General features: G+C 36.4%; 1 protein-coding gene across 1 annotated transcript in view; it reads right to left on the minus strand.

Annotated features, from left to right (window-relative positions):
• IL7R (interleukin 7 receptor) overlaps positions 1–8364 on the minus strand; it is an 82256-nt gene that overhangs the window by 964 nt on the left and 72928 nt on the right. The gene's annotated exons all lie outside the window — the stretch shown is intronic.

Consider the following 8364-nt stretch of genomic DNA (forward strand, 5'->3'; position numbering starts at 1 on the left):
TAATTAGACATGTCTATGAAATCAATCAGGATCAGGCCTGCCTTGCCTTTCTGGGGGTGATGTTTGTCTCTTTAGGGTACTTTTATATACCCCTGTTCTAATTCATTGTGCATAAAACATCACAGTAATTTTAATGTTGGTTTGAGGGCTTTCTAGCTTCCTTGATATTTAGAATATGCCTCACTGTAGCTACAGTTAACCAACCACAGAAATCAGGTACTTTCTTGTTTCCTATTAGAAGAAAAAATTAAGTCAGAAGAGAACATTAGTAATCAACATGGTTTAATAAATCATAGGAAGGTGACTCATGGAGAGCACCTAGACAGTTTCAGAGTTGGGGTTAGTCATCAGCAAGACTAACCATATGATTAGAGAGTTGGAACTTCGGGCCAGCCTGACCTCTCAGGAGGGGAGGGGTGCTGGAGATGGAGTTTGGTCACCTGGACAATGATTTAATCAAGCATGCCTACGTAATGGTCCCCAATGAAAACTCTGAACACTGAGGCTCAAGTGGTACTTCCTGGTTGGTAAACGCATTGATGTGCTGGGAGGGTGGCTCACCTTGATTCCAGGAAACGAGAAGAGAGAACTCTGCATTTCCTCTCAGACTTTGTCCTATATGATTCTTCATTTGGCTGGTCTTCCTTGTTTGTATCCTTTATCATAAAACTTTAATTTGTAAGTATAGAGCTTTCTTGAGTTCTGTGAGTCATTCTAGTAAATTACTGAAACTGAGCGTATTGTAGAGGCCTGCATTTTTAACCAATTGGCTATAAATTCAATACTTCAATATAGAAAACTTGCCCAAGTTTTCAGTCTGCCTGGCCTGCCCTGTAGACTTCAGACCTAAAACTACAAGGTCAACTCATACCTGATGCTAGCCTGCCAGCTTGCCCTAGAGATTTAACATATGTCAGCCCTCATAATCGTGTGAACCAATTTCTTAATATAAATCATTTTATCTCTTTCTCTATACACACAAACACACACACACACACACACACACGCACACACACACACACACAGACACCCACACACTACTGGTTCTGTTTTTCTGGAGAACTCCGACTAATACAGAAGTACATGGGGCCGGGCTCCCCACCCCCTGCCACCAATAAGAAGTAAACACCTGAAATAAGAGAATTCCTGTTGGAAACTGTGCCTTTTAACTTGTGGGATCTGTCTTCAACTCTGAGTGGTTAGTGCCAGAATTGAATTGCATAGCACCCAGTGGAGTTGAAACAAATTAAGTCATTAATCACTAAACTTGCTCATATTTCAAGGCCCGATTCAAAAGTTAAAGCCTTTACAAAGCTTTCTTAAGTTTTCCAGCAAGATTGACTTGTTCTTTCTTTCTTCTAAGCCCCTTTTGTTGAGTATATATGTATCTTTATATGACAGTTTATGAGTCAGATATATAATAATTATTACTTTATTGTCTCTAATAGACACCCAGATTGGAGCACCCCCTTCACCCCCATTTAAAATGGCTGGCAGAAAATATAGCTTAAATCTTTCTTGGGACTCCCACTTAAGGCTATTCCCTGGCTCTTAGATCTGTTATGCAGGGGAGAGTGGAGGGTGTTATCTCAGTTGATATTTGAAATCACCGAGTTTTGGCATGTTTGTTACTGAGCATCAATGTAGCCATAACTAACAGATCCACTGCTCAATCTATTTTTTTCTCCTTGTGTGACTGATAAAGGAAGCGAGTAATAGAAAGGTAGAGACCTCTGCAGCTTCCCTTTCTTAAAAACTTTTGATAAAATGGGTCAGAGTTTTGACAAAAATAGACATTTTTTCTTTGTTGATATATAAAGCTTTACTATAGTTCTTTTAACGATCTTGTTAATAGTCCATAGTATGAATATGCCATATATTTTTAAAAATATTTACAGTTTTTTAAAATTTTAAACAGTGCTGCAGAGGTATTTTTTATACATACATACATACATACATACATACATACATATATATATATTGAGTTCTTCTGTGATTGTTTTCTTAAAAATGGAATTTCTGGGTATACCCATTAAAATTTTTGCTATGTGTTTCCAAATTGCCCTGTTAAAATTTGTACTAATTTATACTACTACCAACAATATATGAGAAAACCTATTTTGCTATACCCTTTCCAGCACTGACATTTATCAATCTTTTTAATTTTCACAATTTAATAGGCAAAAAAATTTTCATTTACTTGATTTGAACGGTTTTATTCTGAATGAGACTGAGCACATTTTCATATTTTAAAGGTCATTTTCACTTATTTTGTAAACCATCTGTTAATGTGCTTTATAAATTTCCTTCTCTCATTGTTCCTCCTTTACTTATTGACATGTAAGATTCTTTGGACATTAAGCATTTTAGCATTTTGCCTGTCTAATTGTTACTATACTTTTCTAGGTTTTTATGTTTTTTTATTGTTGTTGTTGTGGATTTTTTTTAATGCAATAAAGAAATCACCAGTATTTTACATTTTATGTAATGAAATATATTAATCTTTATTTTATAGTTTCTGGGTTTTATGTCTTATTTATTATTTACAGTTTTATTTTTTATGACTTATTTAGAAATGCTTTCCACATCCAAAAAGTATAAAATGATTCACCGATGTCGTCTAGCATATTTGTTTTCATTTTAAAAATTATTTATATTTTTGATCTAAGTGGGATTTATAATCCACCTTTTCTCCACTAGTTAGAAATGAATGAAATTTTGTAAGTACATAAATCTAGACACATGGTTTCTCTATTCTAGTCCATTGATTGCTCTGTGCAAAAGAAAAAGAAATAAAGAAAATATAACCAGCCACATCTATAATTTCTAGGCAAATAATTCCATGTTTTTTTCCCCCACCGATAATTATTATCATTTTGTCACTTTAAATGGTGAAAGTAATTTATATTACCTTTAAAAATAAATAAAATGTTATAATCACTCATATAGTTAGTCGCTTTTCAATTTTTTTCATCTCCAGAATCATGTAGGCTCTTCTTAAACATGTATTTTATTACATGGTATTTAGAAAAACAGCGTATGTGTGTATGTGTATGATGAGGCATGGGAGTAGGGAGTGAGGTCTCTCTTTGTTATATATATCTGTGTTTCTTGAATTTTAGGGAACAAGTAAGTTTAGTAATAGAGATTCAATGAAGATTTAGAAATAACTCACCATAGGAAAGTATTATAATCAAAGACCTTAACGAAGTCTTTGTGACTTTTTGTGTATTTTATTTTACTTGATCCCTTTTCTTTTCCAGATATTCAATCATTTCATCTGCCAATAACAATCACTTGGTTTCTCCTGTTTAATATTTATGCTTATTACTTTGTTTTCTTGTCTAATTGCATTTCCTAGCATTTCTAGAATGATGTTAAATGTGAGAGTGGAGTTTCTTTACTTTTAAATTTAATGGTGTACTTTTATTATTTTACCACTGACTTCACACTTGAATTCATAAAAGTTTATTTATATGTAAAATAGATTTTGCAGCATATTTATCAGTCTCACACTACAGCATATTTTGAACTTCTATTCAATTAAACTAATTATCCCTTAGGCTTTAAAAGTAATATTTCACTGTTATCAGTGGATAACAATATCTTTAGTTTAATATTAAAATGTATTCTGATTATTTTGTATTTTTGTCTAATGACTAATGCAATTTATACTTTGAAGCAACTAATTTGTCATTAAAAAAAATGTTATTTTCAACTCTATAAATTCTCTTCTTCTTGATGAGAAATCTTTACCCAAAATAGAAAGAAACTGGTCCTCATAATTTACAGTTGAGGGATCCACAAGATTAACTCAAGTGTTTCTGCAGAATTCAGCACTGAAACGTTATTTTTCAAACCTCAGGGGCTTTGTGTGTTGTTTGCATTTAGTTTTGACTATTGTCTTGAGGAATGTTAACATATTCCTGGACCCATTTTATGCATTTCCTTTGAATAGCTGTGAGCTCTACACAAATCCCACACGAATGCCACAAACTATTAAAATTCAGAAGTTGGTGAGACTTCAAAGTCCATCTAAAATAAACTAAATAAATGAACAAACAAAATTAAATACAGATATTCATCAGAGAAATGAAACTTTGGAAAGTTCTCTCCCCACCCCGCCCCACCCCACACCACCTCATTGTTTCCCCACTTCTGTGGTCACAGTGGTTAAGAATGCAGCTGGGGAGGTAACTGTGAATGGGAAGACAACTGACTTCTTATATGTGGCTGTCCAGATGTGCTATTCTCTCAGGGATGCAGTGTCTACCTCTGTCTGAACATCCTAGCCTAACATTCTTCTTTCCTGAATGGCAATGAGAAAGCACATTGACAAATACAATCTAATCTGTTAATATGTTGATTAATTCACTCCACATTTATGATTGATGATTGAGTGCTTTCTAGACCTTAGGTACTATATTTAACCCCAATAAACCCCAATAAGTCATAGTCTTCTCTGCCAGAGTGCTTAGAAGCCCAAAGGGGGAGTCAGACAAATTAAGTAATTACAAATGAGTGTGGGGACAATATAGGTAGGTAGAAGGTGCTATAAGATTCCTATTTAAACCCCGATATACACATGAAATTTATTATGCCACACCCTTGATTAAAATTCTTTCAAGTACCCCTATTCCTTGCAGACTAATAAAAACTTCTTAGTCTTGTATGTCAAATGCTTAACCATCGACCCCACCAATTTTGCCAAGTGTCTTCTCAACCACTGCTTGGCGGACTCTCTGGACTAGGAATGTTAAGCTAAGTAGATCCCTGGAGATGGCTTCTACCGAATCATCTGCCAAATGTCCCAGTGCTCTCCATTCTCCCAGTGAGATACACTGACACCCACATTGAGACTTGGCTGCTAGCGGGCTGACCTATAGTACACACTGCACCCAACAAGTGAGACATAACCTCTCAAAAATCAGTTGCATGGGTGCTCAAACTCGTTTAGGCCATTCGTGCTTTTTATTGTATATTATACATGTCTGTGTTTGTATGTACATATTATGCAAGCTGAGGAAATATGAGTATGCGAAGAAAGACTGATATTGATCTATGAGAACTACCTTGAATGGTTTGAAAAGGTTTGATGAAGGCATATTAAAAGAACATTGCTAGCATAGGATTGGAAAAGTGATGTTAAAAGATTGGGATGAGGGGATACCTTTAAACAGTTAGGCATCTGCACTTAGAGTTTTTTTTTAAAGTGTTTGAAAGTTCTGTTCCATTAAAAAAAAAAAAGCAAAATTAGAAAGGGTAAATGATATGTTGTGGTGTGTGTTATCTACGAAAGACAACATGGAACCACAGTCGATGTTCCCTCACCCAAAGGAATGGCCTTGGCCTTGTAACGAGAGTGGTGATTGAACATGCAGACATATGTTTTTGATTAAAATAAAATGTTATCAGCTGATACATATTATTTTTTATGAAAGTGCCCTGTGTCTGACTTTTGGAAGTAACCACTAACACCCTACTGTTTCCAGCTGAGACAGAGGAGAAGACATCGCCCAGCTCATTTGTAACTCCCTGAATATTCTATATCCTGTCACAGCCCCATGACTTTGAGCATGCTGTTTCCTCTGCTAGAAAACACTGTTTTTGTTCTCCAGGCTCCTTCATCTGACACACACCTACTTACTCTGCAACTTCCTCCATATTACTCTTCCTGGCGCTTCTTCCCTAAGGCATCCTTGTGTGTGTGTCCTTTTTTTTTTTTTCACCAGCAGCAGAACCTCGCTATTTGGGGAATGCCTCACTCTACAAGGCAGAGCCTGCCTCTTACTATAGAAGATGAAAACGATTAGCTATTCTCTTCTCTGCTCCCTATTGCTAGCATTCAGGCACATGAGATAGGCGTAGTTGCAGTGGACCACAGTCTTGAGCTCTGCCTTTAATCTGGCAACCAGTGATGCAAAGTCACCAGACGGTGCTGTGAGTCCGCTCTGAGGCTGGTGGTGGCAGTGGTAGGGATGAGGAGTGACTCTGTGGTCTCTGCGTTTGGTTCTTTGACCCTCCCAGATAGATAGCCCTCTCATAGCCTTTAATCAATTCCCTTTCTGCTCAAAGTAGCTAAAATGGATTTTTATTACTTAAAGCTAAGAATCTTGGTAACACTTTGCTTTAAAGTAATGATACAACATTGTAACTGTTCCTATCTATGTGTTTTTGTCCCCACATGATCATGAATGGGAACATCCCATCTTATCTCTGTAAGCCCAGTGCCCAGCATAGAGCAAAGTAAGGGAAAGCAGATCTTTAATAAACTTCTGTTAATTCATTAATGTGTGAATTAATCACTTAATTGATGAAAAATTTTCCCCTGAAAATCCAAACCCACATAATGTCAGCAAATGACACCAAAATGTTTCCAGTAGCTGAGGAGAACTGTGGCCCATTGTGGATACCGCGCTACCCATATTTCTCACAGAAGACAAGTCGTGGAGAGTTTTATAGAATTTAATTAAATACAAGGTGGTAATACATGTCAGTTACTTATATACTTAGCAGCTCTGCGAAATGTTTGTAATGCATGTGGAAAGTACTCAGTCAAATCAGAGACCTTCGCTGTAGTAGACAATGGATATTTTAAAGAATAACTCCAAAGAAAAACCACTGAGATGGCAGAAATGCCATCTGATCTTCATTGTTTTACTTGTTCATCCATGTATTATCACCATCTCCCTGGTGGGTTCTGTCTTACTTCTAGCAATGCTATGAAAACACAAGTATGTGCATTTAAAACAGCCTACACTTGTCTTTCTGAAACAAATTCCCATTAAATCAGAATGACAGGAGATGCAAAGGCTGGTAGAAAATCAACCCAATTAGCCAGGGCTCCCGAGATCCAGATGTGGTTGTTTAATTAACCAAATTAGCTGCCTGTTTATCAGTTTTCTTTCCATTTCATGCTATACAGAACTAGCAGTTTTCATTTCTGATTTATACATTGTCTCTGACCAGAAGTTTTTCTTGCTTAGTAAAAAAAGAGGTTGATCAGAGCAAATTTGTAACCTTATATTATACATTGTCTCTGAGTACGTAATCAAGCATTAGCAGCAGTTATATTATAGGAGTATAATAAATGGATTTTAAATGTCTCCAGTAACAGACAGACATTCACACACCAAATTCAAATTATAACCTATGTCAAGCAGCACTGAAATAGAGGATTTTGAAGCTGGAAGGATCTCGACTTTTCTCCTCATTTATTTCTTTAAGAGATTGTTTATTTTTTCAGGGATACAAATTTATGGCTTCCAGTCCTGATTTAACATGTAAGGCTGAGAAATTTACCTGTCTTCTCTGTGTCTCAATTTTTCCATAAGTCAGAAATAATAACAACAAATACTTCATAGGGCCTCTCTGAATAAGGTACAAGAAAGCTAGGCTGGGCATGCGGTTTTGTGGGATGACCTCCCCTTTGAGGTCACCTTGGCTCCTATTTCTGCAAAAGGTAAAGAATACACGTCCATCTGGTGGAAGATGTCTTCTGCATTTACACACGGGGCAGATTCTGCTTTTCCACTATATGCAGATGTCACTTTTGTATTTTCCCTGTCTCCTATGGTGCACTTTGAATCTGCCTTCATTATAGCATTTCATATTATTATAATCATGTGTTTACAAAGCTGCCACTTTCATTAAAATTCACTTAATAAGGGCAGGGTCCCAGCCTTATTTGTCTGAGGTCCCTTGTGCCTATCACTATGGTTGGCACGTAGCAGTCTTTCCATAAATACTTGTCAAAAAAAAAAAAGAAAGAAAGAAAGAAAGATAACGTTTATGGAAGTGCTTTGAAAATCACAAAGCACAAAGCAAATGTAAGGGATTATGGCATTATATTCATTACTACTGATTCATTCCTACTTGAAAAATACAACACCCGATCGAAGAATAAGATAATATGATTACTATTAGGTTTCTAAATAAACAGATTATGTCTATTGGTCCACTATTTAAACTCCCGTCATAGACATCATAAAACAAACAAACAAAAAACCCCAAGAGAATTAAAAACAGTCTCCTCCCCCCACAACAAACTAAAAGCAGAACAAAGAAAAAATGCAAAACATAAACAACAACAATGACAATTAACTCCAAATAGAAACCAGGATCTAGGTACTTTTTTACTTCCCTATACTGCCTCTGCCCAGCCTGGTTCTGTGTCCACCTCTGGCCTGCGGACCTGTGGGAGAGGGGTCAGCTGCACTCCCCCAGGCTGAGACTTCTCAACTGCCTTGACTTGGTTTGAGATAGTAGTAGTTTATCTACACCAAGAAATGTAAGAGGACACACATCCAGTGTTAATGTCTCTGCCCTGCATCTTCAAGAATGTGGTTTACTCAGTGGGTGGGC

This window comes from Pteropus vampyrus, unplaced genomic scaffold (genome assembly GCF_000151845.1).
Source record: "Pteropus vampyrus isolate Shadow unplaced genomic scaffold, Pvam_2.0 Scaffold400, whole genome shotgun sequence".
Taxonomy (NCBI): Eukaryota; Metazoa; Chordata; class Mammalia; order Chiroptera; family Pteropodidae; genus Pteropus; species Pteropus vampyrus.